Source organism: Dendrobates tinctorius, unplaced genomic scaffold (genome assembly GCF_039654945.1).
Source record: "Dendrobates tinctorius isolate UK_male_01 unplaced genomic scaffold, ASM3965494v1 ptg000092l, whole genome shotgun sequence".
NCBI classification, from domain to species: domain Eukaryota; kingdom Metazoa; phylum Chordata; class Amphibia; order Anura; family Dendrobatidae; genus Dendrobates; species Dendrobates tinctorius.
The window spans coordinates 7,419,928-7,442,293 of record NW_027361760.1 but is presented as its reverse complement, the minus strand read 5'-3'; the positions used below and the strand labels follow the sequence as shown (position 1 = coordinate 7,442,293).

Sequence of the window (22,366 nt, the reverse complement as noted above, 5' to 3'; positions counted from 1 at the left end):
CCAAAAATTAGGACGCATCCCAATACCCCTTTCAAGAGACGTAAAGGAGGGCCTCCGGAAAAAATGTTCCATTGAATGCAAGGCCTGCCCTGCACCAAAGTTACATGCACCCCAATAAACCTTTCAGCAGACGTACTTTAGGGCCACATGACAAAATTGTTCCCATTAGAAGAAAGTGTGTCTCCCATACTGTTTGCCTATGCATTGAATGCAAGGCCTGCCCTGCACCCATGTTACATGCACCCCAGTAACCCTTTCAAATGATGTACTTGAAGTCCACATGACTAAATTGTTCCCATTAGAAGAAAGTGTGTCTCCCATAGTGTTTGCTTATGCATTGAATGCAAGTCCTACCCTGCACCAATGTTGCATGCACCCCAATAACCCTTTCAGCAGATGTACTTGAGGGCTTCATGACAAAATTGTTCCCATTAGAAGTGTTTCTCCCATACTGCTTGCTTATGCATTGAATGCAGGGCCTGTCCTGCACTGATGTTATATGCACCTCAATAACCCTTTCAGCAGATGTACTTGAGGGCCTCATGACAAAATTGTTCCCATATAGAAGAAAGTGTATCTCCCATACTGTTTGCTTATGCATTGAATGCAAGGCCTGCCCTGCACCATATTTACACGCATCCCAATAAGCCTTTGAAGCCACATGAAACAAAAGTTCCCATTATTTTTTTTTTTTATTACCATCGATTTTGTCCATGAAGTGAATGCAAGGCCTGGCTCAAATTTGCACGCACCACAATCCCCCTTCTAAGAAATGTGGAGGAGGGCCTCAGAAAAATGTTTTCACATTACAAAGGAGCGGTTCTCCTATACTTGGAATGCCCATACATTAGTGTATGGGCTGACAAACATTTCCTCCTGGGGGGTACACATCAACATAATGTGTAAACTTTTTTTGATAGGGGCATCATAAACACCTTGAAAAACAGTAACGTGGTTTCCTACACAGTTTATGCTGGGAAGGTGCAGTGTGATGGTCACGTGTGACTGGACACACCGCCTCCAGGCAGGGCGAATTTCTCTGACACACGCGACCCTGGATACACCGCCTCCAGTAGGGCGAATTTAAATAATATAACGTGCAGTCGGATACACCGCCTCCAGCAGGCGAATTTCAGTATTACATGTATATCAGAATACACCGCCTCCAGCAGGGCGTATTTACACAATTAAGGGACACACCAGCGAAACTGATACAATGGAGGGCCCTGCAATAGGGAACGGGGACGTGGAGACCTCCTGCACTTCACTGAGTCAGTGTCTCTACACTCCTGACGGTCCCTAGTCCGGTTCCGCACCCGGCGATGAGCAGGATACCTAAAATCCCTAGCTCGCCCTGCACCTACTCCTTTCTAATGAATTGGACGGTGCAGAAACTAATCCCACCACTGCACTAAAACACACAAAAGGAAAGACACAAACAGGGAAAACACCACTTAGCTTTGCTGTGTTGCTATTGCTCCCAGCAACAGAGTCCAACACCAGAATGCAGCTTTCCTCCTGAATAGCTGCTACTTCTCCAAGCTTTGTCAGAGCCGCAAGGAAAACCTCTCTGTAATTCCTTCCTTCACCAGACTTTACACCAGAGCTCTTCTGAGCTGCAAGGAACTCCTCTCTGTAGTTCCTTCCTTCACCAGTCTTGGTTGGAAATGTGCAATATCACAAACCGTGAGTCCACCTGACACTCCTTTATAGGTAGGAGCCAGGGAATCACACCTGCTTCATAATCACTGGGGGCAAAACTAGAACTGAAACAACCACAGTGCAATGACCCTAATGGCATTGGCAAAAAAAATGGCAAAAAAAAAATGGCAAAACTAACCTTAAGCAAACAGCTTAAAGGAAAAAAAAGGTTACTTGTGCAAACTCTGTCATGATCCAACCTGGATCATGACATGCTGGTTTTTAGTAAAAATATAGTCGACGAATCGTTGGATGAAGTGATCAGGAAAAGTGGCATGGTGACGGCAGGAATGGGAACGTACAGGATTAATAACAGCAGTGGCTATGGGAGGTATGAGATCCAGGACACAGCCTACAATGATTAGTCATTTAGCCACCATGAATTACCAGAGTGTGTTTCATGCCCGTCAGAAGATCGGTGTAACAGATGCGCGTCTGAAGCTCGGCATAAAAGATGCCTGTAAGAAATATTTTGCCAAAGACGCATGTGTCCATATAAAAGGAAAAGTGCAATATGCTCATGAGATGCTGAATTAGAGAAAACAGATCAGTGTTGGAGGAAAACCAAACAAACTGATGGATGCTCGTGAAAAACTAAGTTTAAAGAAGAGTGCCCCGGCCGTAACTATAAACACACTCGTAGCACAAGGTTCTTCATCTTCACCCATACATATTACCAATAATATACAAATGTCACAGCTGAAAACTATTTGTTCTAGCGTAACGAACACTTTTGAAGGAATGCCAATAAATGTAAACCACAACCCTGGGAAACACCAGATTTCCTCTTTACAAGTTATGGACGATGATGGTATTGATGATGACTTGGAACTGTACCACATCTCCACCAAGAAGGTGAAGATCACAGCTGCAAACAATGTGCAAAAAGGCCGTGAATGTCTGGAAATTCATTTTCTCTTGGGCAAACTTTACCTCTTACTAAAGTGGTACAGAATGATGCATACATAGCTCCCATGTCTACTCAGCACAACACTTAGCCACCTATATTGCACACAAAGGCTATAGCCAATGTGTCACGGACACTTGTCATAAAGGAGGCCAGTTCATCAGTAGAGCACACTCATAAAGAGTCTGTCTTTAGCTCTTTAGAAAGCCCAAAAGTGACCATTAATAATTTGCATCCAAGAGTCACAGAGGAAGATATCGTGGAGCTTTTCTGTGTATGCGGTGCCTTCACGCGAACCTGCTTGTTGATTTCCGGAGTTGCAGAGGTTGTGTTTGTAAGAAAGGAAGATGCAGTTGGTGCCTACAAAAAATACAGATACCTAGAAGGGCAACCAATGAAATGCAATTATCCTTTGAATGGTAGTGTGATAATCTTAGAAGTATGGGCTGGTCTGATGTTAAGTGACACCCCATCACAGTTGGAAGGTTAATGTCAAAGAAACACAAACTCCTCCTCCTCCAGTGTTGCTTAAAATTCTCCAGCTGAAGTTGATCCTGATACTATCTTAAAAGCACTCTCTAAATCCTCAGGGTCATCAGCAGTCATCCAACCACCTGCATTTAAGGTTAAGCTCTGATGACACCAAACACAACTTGGAGACTATAATAAGAGAGATTCACAATTCACATATGGGCCCAAAGACTCTATTAAAAAAAAAGTAATTTTTCTTTTTGTTTAACGCTGGTGATGATCATCAGTAGGCAGTTGATGTTTGAAGGAGTGTGGCCACAGACATTGGACAATTTATCCTGTTCCCAGCATTGTAGTACTCTTCACCTTTGTTGTGGGGCAGTTGCGTTATTGCATCAAGAATTTCCATTTTCCCTTTGCTCTAGTATTGTGATACAGCACGATTATGGTTCTACTGTGCTGTCAACGGAGGCTAAATAAATGTTGAATAACTTGTTTACATTTCTTCAATAATCTGTTTCAACTAAAAAGATAATCTTTGTTGTTTTGTAGTTTTAATTTCTGGATTCCTGCAAATGGATCTGAAGGTCTTCATATTCCTTTAAATGGGGGGGGAATTACTAAGTGTCCTCCGAATGTGTGTAAGAAGATGAGCCGAGACAGATTCATCTGTTTTCGGTGCCCTTTAAGGCCGGAACTATCGGGACTGTCACCACTGTTGCCGGGGGAAGGCTTCTTCTGAGAGGGAAGGACCTTCCCGCTGGACAGCAGGGGGCACAGGGAATATAAGGAGGACTGAGCGCGGGAAAGGGTCAGACTTGGCAGGAAAGCGACAGGAGAAGTTTGAATCCCTCTCCGCTGCTCCAGCTGACAACTCCTCGCCACTCATCTCTCAGCGTGTTGACCATAAGATTGACTTTGACGCTATTAAGTTATTATCTGACACTGTTCTTTTGGACAGCCCCGTACTGTCTGTAGTAACAGATAAGCTGCCTAGAGACTACCCCAAAGGACCGCCTACGTCCGCGGTCTGTGAGCATGCCCACAGTTCAGGATCGGCGCCATTCCTGAAGAATCCACATAAAGGACTGTGCCAACATTCCAGCGCACTCAAGTCAAGCAGGACTAGATCCATCCGCACCATCGGGAGACAGTGCTTCTCGTTCCTCCATATCATAGTCAGACAGAGACTTTGTCCATGATTTGCGATGCCATCGGAAGATTTTCCAGCCTTTCCCCTGCAAATACTGTTATTTGTATATCTTATTCTCGAACATTGTGTTTGTGTGCAATTCCCACTGCTGCCGTAATAGTCTTGCCTCCCTGCGTGGAGTATTACTTGTTAATTTGCCTGTTCAGTAAATCCTGTTATCCCCTTCTCTGTCTTCGGCTCTTCACTGCATCCAACGAACCTCTCTCGTTTATATTTTGGCATAGAATGGGAGGAATAGGGCTAAGCTACAGCACATGTGAAAAAGACTTGGGTATACTAATAGATCACAGACTGAATATGAGTCAACAGTGTGATGCAGCAGCAAAAAAGGCAAATGCAATTCTAGGATGTATTAACAGAAGCATACAGTCTAGATCACGTGAAGTCATTATTTCCCTCTACTCCTCTTTGGTCAGACCTCATAAGGAATATTGTGTCCAGTTTTGGGCACCACATTTTAAAAAAGACATCAACAAACTGGAGCAAGTTCAGAAAAGAGCGACCAGAATGGTGACCGGTCTGCAAACCCTGTCTTATGAGGAAAGGTTGCAGGATTTGGGAATGTTTAGTTTGTAAAAGAGAAGACTGAGAGGAGACTTAATAGCTCAAGGGCTGTCACATTGTAGAAGGATCAACTTTATTCTCATTTGCACAAGGAAAGACTAGAAGCAATGGGATGAAACTGAATGGGAGGAGACACAGATTAGATATTAGAAAAAACTTTTTGACAGTTAGAGTGATCAATGAGTGGAACAGGCTGCCACGAGAAGTGGTGAGTTCTCCTTCAATTGAAGTCTTCAAACAGAGGCTGGACAGACATCTGACTGGGATGATTTAGCGAATCCTGCTTTGAGCAGGGGGTTGGACCAGATGGCCCAGGAGGTCCCTTTCAACTCTACGATTCTATGATTCTATAGTCGGCAGGATGTAGTATAATAGCACGGAGGCGGTAGAACAGGCATCTGGGCCAAGAACCAGTATGTCTCTGGGGGCCATGCTGAGTAACTTACTGAAATTTACGGGGTCTAATACTATGTTGTGGAGTTGGACGGAACGTATGAGGGGTATGATGAGAATGCACCGTACGACCCCCCGCACTCGAGGCCGAGGTGGCCATTATGGCTTTGGATGGGGGGGCTCGAGACTCCATGATGCTGCACACCCCCCAAGACCATGATACATTTGCTAAAGTGCTTCAAATCCTGGAGGCGACCCTTGGGGACCCCAATGACATAGGAGAACTTAGGACTAACCTGTTTAGCAGTATGCAAAGATAGGGGGAGATGGTTATGCAATTTATGAATGCCCCACAAGAATAACACACCGCCATTGTCAGAAAAGATGGGATGGGGATAGGGCCGACAAATGACGTGCTGCGTGACTTGTTGGTGACTGGCCTGCGGGACGCCTTGACCAAGCAGACCCTAAGAGAGCAGGTGTGGGTAGACCCTCGCATGACTTTTGCTGAAATAGGGAGAGATGCCCGCTCATGCGAACAGTAGCAGGGGTCACATTCCCGGTAGGGAAGGTCCAGAGTGGTGAAGCAGCAGTACAGTCGGTAGCTGAACCTCAATTGGTTGAAGAGATGAGAAAAGAACTGTCGAATATTCAAGGGGAACTGGCTCAGATGAAATAGAAAAGTTGAGGCTGGCCAGTGCACTGCCAGAAGCAAAAGTCCGTAACTAGGCCCAAGGGATCTGTCAAACCAAGGTATTTCGCTTGTTACAACTGCAGAGAGATAGGACATATGGCTAGGGAATGTCCGTGACGGGGCAGGTCCCGGCCACGCCGCCCGTTAAACTAGAGGGCTCCGAGCCTGGTGGATGTCACCCAGAGCCAGAATGGAAAGGAAGTAGTAGTGAAAGTCTGGTGTCTACAAGCCCGCAGGTCTGAGTTTGATGGCTGGGCCATGCGTTGCCTGTTTGATACCGTGTCTCAAGTGACCACGATGCCGGAAGCATATTTCCATTGGCACTTCCCAGAAACTCAGGCCTGAGTGGGGCCCGGTAGTAAAACTGACAGCAGCAAATTACCTGCCCATCCCGGTTGCAGGTGTGGTACGGATGCAGGTCTCCTTGTGCGGGAAAAATCTTGGAAGGAGGGGTATCTTGCTACACTGGCGATGAATATCCTGAAAGAATTCGGAAGACTGCTGAGTGATGAGCCATCTCACTTGTCTCTAAACAAGTGGAGTCCGCACCCCCCCAGTGGTGGGTGTTCCAACAGTTAATTCATACAGCTCAGGTGCAGGAAGTCTCTAGTCAAGGGGAAATGTTAGGAAAAGTGATTGTGCCAGCCTCCACTCAAGTCACCTTACCACCAGGACAGACCATACTAACCCTGCCCGTTCCAGCCCATGCCCTGCTGGAGAGGGTGGAAGTCCAATTGAAACCTTTGGTAGTGGAAAAAATGCCTGCAGGACTCTTGGTGGCCCAAACGCTGGCCATGGTACGAGAAGGCATGGTGCTGGTATGCTGCATCAATCTGACACACCAAGAGATTGTCGTCCCACACAGGGGTGAAGTCGTGCAGGTAGTGGGTATGCCCGAAGAAGTTAAACCGCCCCAGGTCATACAGTTGGCGGTGAATCCGGAAGACCCATGGTCGGTAAAAGTCACTACCTCTCTGATGGTAAAACCTCAATACAATCAACAGTGTCGGCACATCTTAGAACAGATGCGCGCTGAACTGTCCGAACTCACGCCCACCCAGATGCACCAAGTAGAAGCGTTACTGGGGCAAAATCAGTCTGTTTTTGCGAATCATGAAGATGACTTAATCTGCACCATGGCGATCACTCACGAAATACCAATGGGAGATACAGCACCCATTCGAGAGCGCTACCGGCAGATTCCCCCCCAGTTATATCTGGAAGTGAGAGAATTGCTCGGTCAGATGCTGCAGGCGGGTGTCATTAGGGAGAGCCAGAGTCCATGGGCAGCTCCCATTGTGCTGGTGCAGAAGAAGGACGGGTCACTGAGGTTCTGTGTAGACTACCACAAGCTTAACGCCTGTACTGTATGGGATTCATGCCCTCTGCCCCGGATTGAGGAATCTCTGTCCGCGTTGGGAAAGGCCAAATTCTTCTCGATGTTGGATCTCGCCAGTGGCTACTGGCAAGTGCCCATGTCCGAAAAAGATCGGGCGAAAACGGACTTTATACTTCCCATGGGCCTCTTTGAATTCAACAGGATTCCGTTCGGCCTGGCCAATGCCCCCGGTACATTCCAGCGACTGATGGAGAGGTGTCTAGGTGATTTGAACTTTGAGGCCATGCTCATCTATCTGGATAACATCATCATACGCTGCCTCGTTTGAAGATCATCTTCGGAAACTGGAGCAAGTGTTGAGCCATTTACAGAAGTATGGGCTAAAAGTGAAACCCCAAAAATGTCACTTGTTCCGGACTCAGATCGAGTACCTTCGTCATGTCATTTCCGCCTAGGGAGTGAAGTCATCACAGGAGAAAATAGCGGTGATCCGAGACTGCCTGACCCAGGGCAACATAAAGGATGTTTGAGCGTTCCTAGGATTGATGGGGTGCTACCGTCGCTTCGTGAAGATTTTTGCCTGGGTGGTTCAACCTTTACTTGAACTCTTAAAAGGGGTACCCCCAAATGCCAAGGATCAATCCATCCGTTGTGAGGAGAGGCAAGAGAAGGCGTTTTGTGACTTAAAAAAAGGCGCTGACCGAAGTTCCGGTACTGACTTATGCGGTCTTCTCTATACCGTTCATTCTCCACACTGACGGCAGCTTGCACAGACTTGGGGCTGTGTTGTCGCAGGTGCAGGATGGAAGAGAAAGGTTGATCGCCTATGCTAGCCGGTCTCTTCACGATTCTGAACGCAACCCGGATAACTACAGTTCCTTCAAGCTGGAGCTGCTGGTGTTGGTGTGGGCCATGACGGAGAGATTCGCAGAATACCTGTCCGGCTCAGAGGTGTTGGGTCGAAACGATAATAGCCCATTAGCACATCTGGAGAATGCCAAGTTAGGGCCTTAGAACAATGCTGGGTGGCCCGGATGGTGAAGTTCCGGTACAGAATCGCCTATAAAACGGGGGCAGGGAACACTCACGCTGATGCCCTATCCAGAGCAAGACATGCACCGCCGGGAAAGAGTAAAGATGAGATGCTAGAGGAAGAGGAGGTTCCTCGGTTTCGGAGGACCGCAGGGACGGTGGCAGCCACGCTGGACCAAATATAGACCCCCCATCATGAAGGAGTGTTGGGAAGATCTCGGGATGAGTGGGTTTGGCTGCAGCAGGAAGATCGTGAACTTGCTCTGTTAAGACACTGGGTGACACTGAAGAAGCTGTCTAGTCCAGAACAGCGGAGTGCTCTGACTCCAAAAGCATTGAAGATACTCCAGCAGTGGGAGCGCCTCCAGATGAGAAACGGTCTGTTATATCGGAAGGTTCAACTACAGAGGGAACTTGGGGCTTCCTGTCAGGTAGTGATTCCAGAGACGGTGCTGTCTACCATGGCCACTGAGACTCATGAAAAAGGGGCTCACTTTGGTCTTGAAAAAACTTTCCAGTGGCTACAATGGTTCATTTACCACCCACGGCTAAGCGCAGCGGTCGAGGAAGCTTATAGACTCTGTCGGGCCTGTGAGATGGCCAAATCCCCAGAACAAAGAGCTCCTACTCAGACGATAGTAACCTCAGCTCCTCTGGAATTGTTGACCATCGATTATTTGACCATCGGGCCAGGCCACCAAAGATAAGACCACTGATTAGTGATGGTAGATCACGAAGTTTGTGGTAATGATGCCCACCCGGGACCAGATGGCTGAGTCCGCTGTGTGCGCCGTCTGTAAAACATTTTACTCAGGTGTATGGGTGCCCACAGCAGATCCATTCAGATCAAGGAGCTTGCTTCTTGGGAAAAGTCATGGATGAATTACAGTGGATCTATCAGTTTGACAGATCACACACCACACCATACCAACCTCAGGGGAAACGGGGCCTGTGAGCGATTTAACTGTACTCTAATCCAGATGCTGAGGACTCTGGAAGATGATAAGAAGGCTAGGTGGCCAGAATATGTCTCTGAACTAGTGTGGATCTGCAACAATCGACTCCTTCAAACCACCGGTTACACACCTTACTCCTTGTTGTTTGGCTGATCAGGAAAATAAGTCACATAGCTGGATCCAGGAGAAGACTACCCATGGATGGGGGTGTCTACCTGGGTCCAAGAACATGGCCACCATCTACAGACCTTACAGACCTTACATTGTTTGGTTCAAACACGGCTTCGGGAACTGGAGCACCCTAAGATGCTTCCTCTGTGGGGGACAGATCTTCAGGTTGGTGATCGAGTGTTGGTGCGGGAGAAACGTCCTCGTAACAAGCTGGAAAATCGGTGGGAGAGTAGGCCATACAGAGTGAAGCATCGGGTCGGTATGGAAGGGCTCACGTTATGAGCTCATTTTCTCGTTCACCTTTGATGTCCGATGAACTCCCTCTGCTGGTGAAAGGAGGTGGTAAAACTGATTTGGATGGGAGAGACCTGTCACCTGAACAGGTGGACTGCGATTGGACATCCGGAATCTCTGAGTGGATATAAGGCAGCCGATGCCCTGTAGGGTTGCTGGTGATTTCTCTGCTCTGAGCTCTGGCCCCCAGTTCAGTTCCTGTCTTCTAAAGCTAAGTTTTTGCTCTGTTATTGTTCCATGAGATTTTGTCTGATTTGCTTAGTTTTGTGTTTAGCCAGCCCCGGCTGGGGCTTTGCTGAATTTCCATATTTGCTCCTGATCGGTTAATTCTCTTTTGCTCTGTCTTCAGAATATATCGGAGTGCTGATATAGGGATTTTGAAGTCTAGTGACTTCAGGGCCGTTTTTCCTATCAGACGTGTTGGGACATTTTTGGTAGGGTTTTTGCGGATTGCAGCCAGCATCTTTTCTGTCCTTTCCTATCTAGTTAGTTGGGCCCCATCGTTTGCCCTGCCTGTCTTTCTGTCTGTGTTTGTGTTTTCGTCTGTTTTCACTGTCAATACATGTTAAGGGCTGTCTATTGCTTTGGGGTCTGCTCTGGGGAAGTTTAGATTTCCCCTTTCTTTCTTTAGGCTTATTTAGTTCTCCGGCTGTGACGAGGTGTCTAAGACCACCGTAGGAACACTCCACGGCTACTGTTAGTTGTTGTGAATAGGATCAGGGGTCTGCAATCCGCTAACTACCAACCTCTCTGGTTTTCTGGACTTAGCTTGTATATTTGTTTTTTCCTCCTCCGGTGACTCATTCATAATAGGCTCATATATGAAGGGGAAGAAAATGCACCCACCAGAGTGGTCCACAGGAGTACGCTCCGGCCATGCCTCTTCAAGGACCCCATACAAAGGGAAGAAACCCCCCTGAGGTTCCTGAAGAGGTGCCTCCCGTGGCCGTGGAGGATGAAAGTTTCGAACAGCCATCTGAAAATTTGTCTGTAGAATCAGGGCCCTGAGACCCCAGAAGAAAACCTCACTGCAGGTGCAGATTCAACTTTACCTCCACTGGAAGACTCCACTATTCCTTCCAATCTACGTCACTCTGAATGCACAACGGCTGGACAACCCCACAATCGGTAGAATCAAGATCAGTTTATTTGACGGCAGCTAAAAGAATCAAAAAGCTCTCTAAGAACGCTCAGGATGCCTCGCCTGTGAAATGGCGAATGAAAAGAGAGGGGAGTGTAAAAAGATGAGCCGAGACAGAGTCAGCGGTTTCCAGTGCCCTTTAAGGCCGTAACTATCGGGACTGTCACCACTGTTGCCGGGGGAGGCTTCTTCTGGGATGGAAGGACCTTACCATTGAACAGCAGCGGCATGGGGAATATAAGGAGGACTGCGCACGGGAACGGGTCCGACATGGTGGGAAAGCAACAGGAGTTGGTTGACTCCCTCTCCGCTGCCGTACTAGTCTTGCCTCCCCGCGAGGAGAATTACTTGTTAATTTGCCTGTTCTGTAAATGCTGTTATCACCTTCTCTGCCTCCAGCTCTTCACTGCATCCAAGGAACCGCTCTCATTTACATTTGTTTTAGACAAATAAATTTTGTAGGCCTAATTAATGTTTCACACTGTACAAATGTAATCCAGAACTGTTCAATCGTAGGCAATGCTTATTGCCCTGCAGCTGAAGCATTTTGTGATAACTGTGATATGAAAAAATAGAAATGATGAAGGGAAAGAGATCACGGTAATAGTGATCTAAATACTGATATGTGTACAGAGGAATGCTGGGAGGACACAGATTGTGGTTTTCTATCAACTTCATCTGCATGTAAAATTTGTAATGTAATGCTGGTAATTTAAAAAAAGGTACTCTAGTGTTGGCAGGCCGCAGTACCATACTACGACTATCTATTTGCTCTTTCTGTCCAACGCTATCAATTTTTTATTGATATTTATTTGAACTCCTCATTGGGAGGGGGGAGACACAACAAACGATAGGCGGACTATGAAGAGAGCATAAACACCCCTTTGCAAACAATAATGTGACTGTAGCATAACGGAATAGGTTCACCCTGATGTTCTAGTGGTGGTGTCTGAAGAGACGTGGAGGATGTCCTATGAATGTTGTCCCAATTTAAAGGAGCGGGTCTCCTCTACTTGGAATACCCATACACTAAGTGCATGGGCTGACAATAATTTCCCTTAATGACCGAAGCTTTTTTCGGTTTTGTGTTTTCATTTTTTGCTCTCCTTCTTGCTAGAGCCATAACTTTTTATTTTTCAGTCAATATGGCCAAGTGAGGGCTTTTTTTTGCAGAACAAGTTGTACTTTTGAATGACATAATTGGTTTTCGCATGTCATGTACTCGAAAACGGGAAAAAAATCCAAGTGCGGTGAAATTGCAAAAAAAAGTGCAATCCCACACTTGTTTTTTGTTTGCCTTTTTTGCTAGGGTCACTGAATGCTAAAACTGACCTGCCATTATGACTCTACAGTTCATTATGAGTTCATAGACACCAAACATGCCTAGGTTCTTTTTTTATTTAATAGTGCATGTTTAATTTTTCCCTCCACATGCTTTTGCAGGGCAGGGACGGCTTGCCTGCTGAAATAAAAGAGGCTGGGCACGGTGTATTGTGGGACTGCCAATGCCATGAAGTTCCGGAAGGTGTCAGTCTCCACCAGCCTGAATGAGAGCATTTCAAGGTCCAGTAATTTGGCAATGCCAGCATTCAGAGCCTGTGCTCGGGGATGGTTTGCGGAGTATGGCCGCCTTTTCTCCCATGCCTGTGCTACCGATGGCTGTAGAGTGACCTGGAAGTGTGAGGATGAACGGGAACGTGGTGGAATGTCACTGGGTCTATGGACAACAGTGCCAGAGGTTCTTCCATGGCGATCCTGTGAGGAAGCCAAACCAGCTGTGTGTGAGCTGGAGGAAGAGGCTACAAGATGAGCTGAAGGTTGGCCTACGTCTTCAGTGTGTCTTTGTAACTCCACCACGTGCTTGGTCTGCAGATGTTTCCACATATTTGTGGTATTGAGGTTGCTGACACTTTTCCCTCTTTTGACTTTCTGATGACACAGCTTGCATTTGACAAAGCAAATGTCATCTGCAACTGTGTCAAAAAAGGACCACGCACTGCAAGTCTTGGGAGCGCCCATTTTGGCTTTTGGAAGAGGAATGCTCCTAACGGGTGCCGAAGTGGAGGCTACAGGCAACCAAGTCTGCCCCCTCCCTCTCCCTCCTGTTTTGGCCGTTCGGGGAATCTCTTCCTCAGAGCTGCTCCCACCACCTTCCTGTTCCTCACGCCATGATGGGTCAAGGACCTCATCATCTACACTCCCCTCTTCAAACACCTGCTTCTCCTGGGTAGTCTCGCCAGCACCGTACGCACCAGAAAGTGGCACCTGAGTCTCATCATCATCTGATGCATACTGTGATGTGCTGACCATAGGCACTGGCCCACCCGCCTCTTCAGATTCAGAGGGACAAAGCAGTTGCGCATCACTGCATACTCCCTCTTCTTCACATTCTTGAATGCTGCTTGGCTGGCCCCCTCTTTCCAAGCCAACAGATTCAGAGAACAGAAGCAGAGACTGTGATGGCTCCTGTACAGGGCTCTCTGACTGCCTGGGCAATTTGGCAGGTGGTGAAGAGACAGATGGTTGCTCTTCAGTGCTCTGGCCCTGAGAGGACATGGAAGTCATTGAAGTCGATGCGTTAGCTGCCATCCATCCGACAACGGCTTCAATTTGTTCCTCTCGCAGCAGTGGGGTACGGCGAGGTCGTACAAAGCTGCGCATAAAGTTCTGTTGCCTGGTAAAACTGGGGGATGCTGACTCACTGGTGCCCGCAGCAGGCCCAGAATCCCCACGTCCTCTCCCTGCAGAATCCCCACGTCCTCTCCCTGCTGAAACTCCACGCCCACGTGCCTTACTCCCTGCCTTCTTCATCTTGGTAGACTGATAAAGATAGGCAGGAAAGTACAAAGGGGGGGCTTAGTGTGCTTATTCCTGAACAGCTGCTAACAGGTATAAGAAACATTAATTTTATAAAGTGTGTGGACTACACTTTAATATTTGCTAATGTGGCCTACACAACTGTCAAATGTAGTGTTTGGTGAACTTTATTTTCAAAAAAACAAAAAGGATGTGACCAAAGATTTGAAAGCGATAGTAACACAAACTTTTTTGAGCTATTACAATGCAGGAAGGTAACCTACAATGCAAAAGATGAGGCTCCAAAAAATAGAGTAATACTAATCTGGCTGCAGCTGAAGGGCACAGAACAGAAAAAAGGCTCCTCTATCTACTCCTATATAGTGTTTGCAACCAACCAATGTAGATGGATATGGATGGATGCACACTAATAGGAGAATGAAAAATGAGCTGTAATAAAAGAAAAATATGTATGAGGCAGTGACGCATGCTGAGCGGCCTACAACCAGACGTAGCTGCAGGACACACTACAGCGTGAGCTGCACTCACACACAGAGACCTCTCAGACAACCGTGAACAGTGCAGATAACTGGGCACTAGCACTGAAAGGCTGCAGAAAGGCTCCGCTGTCTACGCCTATAGTGTTTGCAACCAACGTATATGGATACGGATGGATGCACACTAATAGAATGAAAAATGAGCAGCAATAAAAGAAAAATATGTATGAGGCAGTGACGCACGCTGAGCGACCTACAACCAGATGTGAAAGTAAAGTCTTCTCAACGACAGTCTTTAATTGTTTTATGGGACTTTGTTTATGCAAATACTCTGCCAGTTTAGAATCAATTGTACCCAAATTTAAGTGGAAGTTGATCAAATTGTCTATCTTTCTCTCTATGGAGTAGATAGGATTCGTGGGGATGGGTCTGTATGTCGTGACATCAGAGAGTTGTCTCTGGATTTCAGACAGATAGTATTTCTTATCCAGTACTACAATGGAGCCACCTTTATCAGCAGGCTTTATGACAATGTCCTTGTTGTTTTTAAGACTTTTCAGTGCTAATGATTCTTCTCTATTAAGGTTATGCTTAAGGTGGTATTTACCATGTTTGATTTCATCTATATACTTATCCACAGAAGCATTAACAAGTGAAATATACGTCTCGACAGGATGATAGAGGCGAGGTGGTTGAAACGTGCTCGGGATCTTGAGTCCGAGATCTTTGAGAATAAACGTCTCTTGGGTGCTGGTTCCCGAGGAGAAAGGTACCTGGTTGGTGTTTATGTCTCCGCCATCTTTGTCAAAATGTACCTTTTGACAAAGATGGCGGAGACATAAACACCAACCAGGTACCTTTCTCCTCGGGAACCAGCACCCAAGAGACGTTTATTCTCAAAGATCTCGGACTCAAGATCCCGAGCACGTTTCAACCACCTCGCCTCTATCATCCTGTCGAGACGTATATTTCACTTGTTAATGCTTCTGTGGATAAGTATATAGATAAAATCAAACATGGTAAATACCACCTTAAGCATAACCTTAATAGAGAAGAATCATTAGCACTGAAAAGTCTTAAAAACAACAAGGACATTGTCATAAAGCCTGCTGATAAAGGTGGCTCCATTGTAGTACTGGATAAGAAATACTATCTGTCTGAAATCCAGAGACAACTCTCTGACGTCACGACATACAGACCCATCCCCACGAATCCTATCTACTCCATAGAGAGAAAGATAGACAATTTGATCAACTTCCACTTAAATTTGGGTACAATTGATTCTAAACTGGCAGAGTATTTGCACAAACAAAGTCCCATAAAACAATTAAAGACTGTCGTTGAGAAGACTTTACTTTCATGTTATTAGTGTGCCGGGGTTACTCCTATACTTTAGTCTTGTTTTTTCCCAGAGCACCTAAGTTGGGGTTTGAGCCTGTCATATCTACTTTATATCTACAACCAGATGTGGCTGCAGGACACACTACACAGCGTGAGCTGCACTCACACAGACCTTGCAGACAGCTGTGAACACTGCTGCAAGGCAAAAGAAAGCTACAGTGGTTGATTATGTAGCCTGGGTAAAGCACAATATGATTTGGAAAATCGCTATCTCTAACTGTCCCTCAGAGTCTTGAACAGCAGCCTGTCCCTAACTGAATTCACAGCAGAGTGAACCCGAAATGGCGGCGGCGGCTTTTATAGTGCATCATGACATCATTTCAGCAGCCAATCACAGCCATGCCATTACTTAACATGCCTACATGCCCAACAGGATGTGCCCACACTTCTGAGCATTGTCATTGGCTGAATTAAATCAAACTGGCTCATAGCATTATGGGATCTTCCGATTCCGGTATTCGATATGCTAAAAGTATCGGAACTCAGCAGCGGAATTCCGATACCGCGAATATCGGCCAATTCCCGATAATTGCGGTATCGGAATGCTCAACACTAGTTGTCACTTCAGCTATTCCTTGCTAGCTGACTTGACCACTGAGACTCTGTTAGTCTCCCTTGTCCTGCAGTTTCCAGTCTCTAACTGTAGGACCTCCAGTGACCTTCCTCACTGGCTACTGCTGTAGGCATTCGCTGTACTCCGCCGTCCAGTATTGCTACCCCCGGCTCAACTCACTACAGAGGGAAAACTATCTCCTTTTTGCTCAGGCTAGCTATTCCTCTAAATTAACCCTCTCTACAAGCTCCCTCAGTTATGCTCGGTGCCCCCATCTAGTGTCCCTTAATAATATTCCACTTAACTCTATCTCTCTAACTATTGTCATGCGGCTGCAAACACACACACACACAACATATATACTGCAGACAGATATGTAAGGAACACAGTTAATACATAATAATAATATTTACAGGGCTAGGCCCTCACCTCCTTACACAGTCATGAGAAGGGAATGCGGTATTGCTGGGGTTGTGTGGAACATCCTGATGGTCTCTGCCCTGAGAAGCCTATACTCCAGAACCTTGGGCCAGTAGGACAGGCTGCCCTTAACAAGAGAACTTCCTCTCCACTAAAGTCAATGACTGTTTCTTTGCCTTCTGGGAGCTTTGGTGTATTTAAGTCTCCAGCCATACTGAGTTGATGTGTGATCTCTATTCTATAGCTCCAGCATCTGGTGAGGGTGCTGTCTGGTGATGGCCGAGCCCTACTTAAGAGCAGTCTTGTCTTGCAGGGACTATTACAGCTCCAAGTCAGAGCATTATTCAAGCAGAAGTTAATTTTCCACATGCTGTGTGGTATGCCCATGGGTAATTCAGAGCCAAGAACTCTACTACATGTTCTGTTTTGGAGACCCAGCAAGGTGCTTTGTTTGGAACAACCAAGTGGCGAGAGGTGTCTGGTTCCCATGCGTTAAAGTCAGTCAGCAGTTTCATCTTCTTCAGCTGGTCTGCTAGTCATCGAGTCAAGGTGTGCTGACGTATCCAAAGAAGGGGAAGCGGTGGCCGTTCTCTCCACACATCTCCAACTATACTAGTGACCAGTTCCCAGGAACATCCCTGCCGCTAGGAAATTGCTCTCTGGATAACGGGCAGAAGATGGATCCTGTGAGGGTACCTTCAGCCTCCATGTGGCCGCTTGATGAAGATTTCAAAATGGAAGTTCTCATCTCTGCCTTCCACTGAACTGGAGGAAGAGTTTCAGATTGTTGTATCTTCCATGGTGGGAGCTGACTTCGTCGGGCAGAGAGAGACTTGGCATTCCGGGATTCCTGATATCACGCCTGCCTCATACTACCCTAAGGATGTCATGATGGGCTGGACTGTGTGTGGTCCTATACTCCTTCTGCAAATCATCCTGGTGGGCTTGAAGAAGTGGGCACATAAGGAGTGGTACTGTAACATCCTTGCTGGCATCACTGCATGGCTTCCCATGTCCCATCTTACTCACCATTCTGGGACATGCTGTGAGTTCTGTCTTCTGCCTGCTCCATGCTGTGGGCCTCATGTCCTTGCTTGCTGCATACTTCCTGGTTGTATGCTTAGGGGGCAGTGCCGACACTTCCTGAGTTTTATAGAGACTGTGCATGCCCCTAATTTGGCCCCAGCCTATTGCCAAGAGGCATCAGGTACTTAAGACTTCCGTTCCTTACCTTACAGTTCCTGTCCCTCTAGTCTTAACAGCTTCCTACCTGTTCTGTTTTACCATTCATACCTGCCTGTGTTCGTTCCCTACCCATTACGGTTCTGGCTCTTCCAGTCTTGCCCATGCCCGCCTGCCTTCCAGAGTGCCAGCCATGCTCGACTGCCTGCCAGAGTGCCAGCCATGCCTGCCTGAGTGCCAGCTGTGCCCGCCTGCCTGCCTGCCAGAGTGCCATCTGTGCCCGCCTGCCAGAGTGCCAGCCGTACCCACGAGAGTACAAGCCATGTCCGTCGGTACTTGCCCACATCTATCATTAGTGTTCCATCCCCCAGTGGGATCAGCTGCTACAGCCAGACACCGCTCTGGAGTGGTACCTGGCAGCTACCTGCCACACAAGCCTGACCTCACCACTAGAGGCTCCAGTGAATACCAGGGTAGCTGATTAGTCTGGTTTGTGGCACAGTGGGGCCACAATCCACGTTTGTGTCACCCAGTCAGGGTGCGAGCGTTACATCCTGATCATGCTGGTGGTGGTCATGCTGGTAGTTTTGCTACCCCTGCTGATGCTGACATAGCAGGTGGTGCAAATGGCCTTTTTGGAGTTATCGGTATAGTCTTTAAAAAACAACCAGACTTGGGAAGACCTAACAGTTGGACTGGCAACTTCCGTCATGTTGGTGTTAACGGGGTATGGTTGCCCGCCTTCTGTCTACAGCCACCACACCACTTCTTTCTGCCTGTTGGGGTGCTACACCTCCCTCCCGTGAGCTGCTGTCCTCACTCTGCATGTCCTCACTCTGCATGTCCTCCTGCCAGCTTGGGCCAGTTAGTATATCATCCACCACCTCGTCTTCCACTTCCGCGCCCTGGTCCTCCTCCTGACTTGCTGGAAATTGTTTCTCATCATCGTACACCTCTTGTGACAAGTTCCCACCATCGCCTTCATGTGACCATGGCTGCTCAAATATTTGGGCATCGCTACATGCAATCTCCTCTTGCAATGCTTCAAGTGGACCGGGAGAGAGTACCGAATCTATAAATGGAAAAGTGAACAGCTTTTCAGAGTGTCCAAGTGTGTCATCAGTTGTCTCCGGGCACTCGGCATGGTTGGAGGAAGGAGGATCAGGGTGAGGAATATGCAGTCGAGACTCACGACTACTCAAACTTGACAGTGTGGACCCATTCAATGAGATCACCTTGACGTTGGTGAATGGGCTCACATTTTTTGGTCAAATATTGTGCTAAGTATCTCATGTGTTTTTTCTAAATTTCAAAAGCCATTACGCTATTCACACTTCTTGTATTTCACATTGACATGCCTTAATGCAATTGAGTCCAACTATTTCCTTATTTTGACAGTGTGGAAGACAGGGTGGTGGTGGTGGCAACGTGACTGGAAACATTATCTGCTATCCAACCAACAAACTTTTGACACTGCTCTGGGTTCAATAGTGGTAAGCTGTCGGGGTCCCCTAATAATTGGGACAGTAACGTTGGGCGAGAAGATGTGGGTGTTTGTTGTGGAACAATTTCGGCTTGCCCACGGCCTCAGCCTCTGCATGCACCATCACATCTTGTTCCCAGTCCCTTGCCACGCGCCTTGCTCATTTTAAATGGAGGATAATATTTTGCACGGTCACTACAAATGGCTGAGTTTAAAGTAGCTGGCCTGTAAGTGACATTTTTCAGCAAACTGGTGTCAATAACTTGTATATGACACTCCAACAAAATTTTACAGTAGCCCAGAAATGGCAGAATTGTCCGAGCACTCAGATGTGATCGCTGTGATGGTCAAACCTCTGTATAAAATAGCTGGATTTTCATGTCGTAATGTGGAAAGGATCTGACTGTATTCTGCACTGCCAACAAGCAAATGGAGCAAACAAATATGTGCTCTGGATTGCTTTTGAAGAAAATAATCAGGATTAAGATGCAAAAAAAAATATTCCTGGCAACTGATACCTGTGGCTATGTATATATGGTTAATAAGTGTCACAGGCAGCAGCTCAGACTGTAATGGAACTCTTTTATTTATAAAAGTAGAAAACATTACAATTAACATAACATAACTCCATAACAAGAGCCAGCAATAACAAAAATCAAATGACCCCACTTATCTGGCACCACTCACTATAAATCAAACAAAATTACACCACACACCTGGCTCCACTACCATATATATCCTTCTATTACCACACCACACATGACTACTAATACATACCACAAATATTTTTTTTTTTAAATATTACAGCAAACCTAACCTTATCTAACATCTAACTACATCCACCACCCTTGATCCGGCTCCAACACTTCAAGTTCAAAGAAAGTTTTCTGAGCTTGATTTTAACCCCAAAGTCTCCCAGATGGGCCCTGGCTGGGCCAGACCACTCCATATAACACCACAAACACCGCCTCCCTCCCCCCAGAAGACACCCCCACCCCACCTAACTAAAACCCCTCAAATATACCCGTGAAACAAAAACAATAAATAGACAATTACAATTTTTTTTCCCTCCCCCTTTCTCCAACATATATAATCATATCAATACCCAAACTTGCTCAAGTTCAGCACTTGTAAACCCTTACTATCTTAATGCATATTTCCAAAACAAAAACCTAGGGTGAGAAAATTAGCCCACCACCAGAAGGGACTTGAAGCATTACCAGACTAGGGCACCCTAAAGGAAAAACCCCTCCACAGGTGAGAATGCACCCAATCTCTCATACTCCAAGGAGCGTACCTTCACCAGGTAACCAAAGATGTTACTACAAACGTCATCCACTGGGAGGATTTTACTACTCGTCGAGACTAAACACCATGCATTCCCCGTGAATTGTCTAACCACTATGCTATCTAGAAAAAGTGTTGTCCTGTCCTGTCCACCAAGGTCTCTGAATGCCCCATAGGCCCACTCAGCCTAGGAGAGGCCAGCCAGCCTAGGCCAGCCGATGGAAGCACCCACCCTGTTATAAACCTATATTAAAGGGACAACGAAGCAGGAAGATCTCCATACTTTCCAGCACGTCAGCACAATTCTCATGAGGACAATTCCTTTCCTCGGAGCTCCTGTACTTCAGATTATCCCTCACATACAGCTTACACTGGAAACAGCGCCAAGTCAAGTCCCAATACTTTAAGGGGATCCGTGTTAAATTTAAAAGACGCCACCCAACCTCCAGATCTTAACTTGGGCAATACCTGAGGGCCAATGGTTTCTGAAAATGTATAGACAAGATCCTCTCATCGAGGAGTTTCCTCGATAGAGTCCTCACCTCCCAAATCCCCAGACCCCACCGATGAATAGGTTTCAAAACTGGGGTAACGTAATCCAAGATATGCCTGTGCAGTGTGCGAAGATCCTTCACACGCCCCCTTGTCTCCCATTCCTGGAAGAAAGGCTTTAACCATCCCCTGCAGGAGAATACCCATGGAGGAGCCCTCTCTTTCCAGAGGTTTGCTATATTAACTTTCAAAAAGGTGTTTACAAGAAACCATGGGGTTTACCATATTTAATCCCCCTAGTCTCCTCGTAAGGTAAGTAACCTCTTGCTTGACTAGGTTCAGCTGGTTCCGCCATAAGAGTTGGAAAAACAGGCTATAAACCCGTGTCTAGAGAGGTTCTGGCAAAATACACACACTGCCCAAGTATATTAACAAGGGGAGCAGGAAACCTTTGCACAGAATCACCCTTTCCCTCAGGGTCAAAGACCAACCCTTCCATTGGTCCACTCTGTGGGCAGCACACTTGAGCCTACCTTCCCAGTTTTAGCGGGGTAATCACCCTGGCCAAATTCGATGCCCAGAACTTTGGCATACTCCTGGGGCTGGTTTTTGACACCGAAACCAGGATCTCCTCCCCCCAGCCAGAGACTTACACACTTGTCCTGACTGACTCTGGATCCCGATGCCTCAGAGTAGGCTTCCACCTCATACATCAGCCATCGCACCTCCTCTCCCGAGGTGACAAAGACGGAGACGTTATCAGTGTAAGCCACCACTCTCAGCGTGGCATCATGTGCGCCCTCCTGGTTTATCCTCACCCCCGCCAACGGTCCACGACCCATCCTCCTTACAAAGGGATCAATCGCAAACACGTAGAGCAGGGGACTTAGAGGACAATCCTTGCGGACGCCGGAGCCGACACCAAAGGCCCGTCCAATCCAACCATTCACAAGTAGGAAACTCTCAGCCCCCATGTACTATGTCTTTAGCCAGTCCACGAAACCCCCCGGTAGGCCATACCTCAATAGAGTGGACCAGAGTACGCATGGTCAACCAGGTCAAAAGCCTTGGCCTGATCTAGGGACAGCAAGAACCCTTTCCAAAGACCCACCCAACCCTGCTCCACAGCCTCCCTGACACCGAGAACAGCACTAAAAGTGCTACCACCAGGAACACAGCAGTGCTGGGACTCCGAAAGAAGCTGTTGCGCAAATTTCACCCACCTGTTAAAGAGCACTTTATCCAGAACATTTCTATCCACATTGAGAAGTGCTATGGGCTGCCAATTCTCAATGTGTGACGGGTTCCTACCCTTTGAAAGAAAAATCAAAGCAGACCTCCTCATTGATCTTGGAAGAATGCCTGAGGAAGGCACTCAT

At 46.9% G+C, this 22,366-nt stretch overlaps 1 protein-coding gene across 2 annotated transcripts in view; it reads right to left on the bottom strand.

Annotated features, from left to right (window-relative positions):
* Positions 1 to 22,366, bottom strand: part of C2CD4C (C2 calcium dependent domain containing 4C) — a 302,746-nt gene that overhangs the window by 14,405 nt on the left and 265,975 nt on the right. The window lies entirely within an intron of this gene.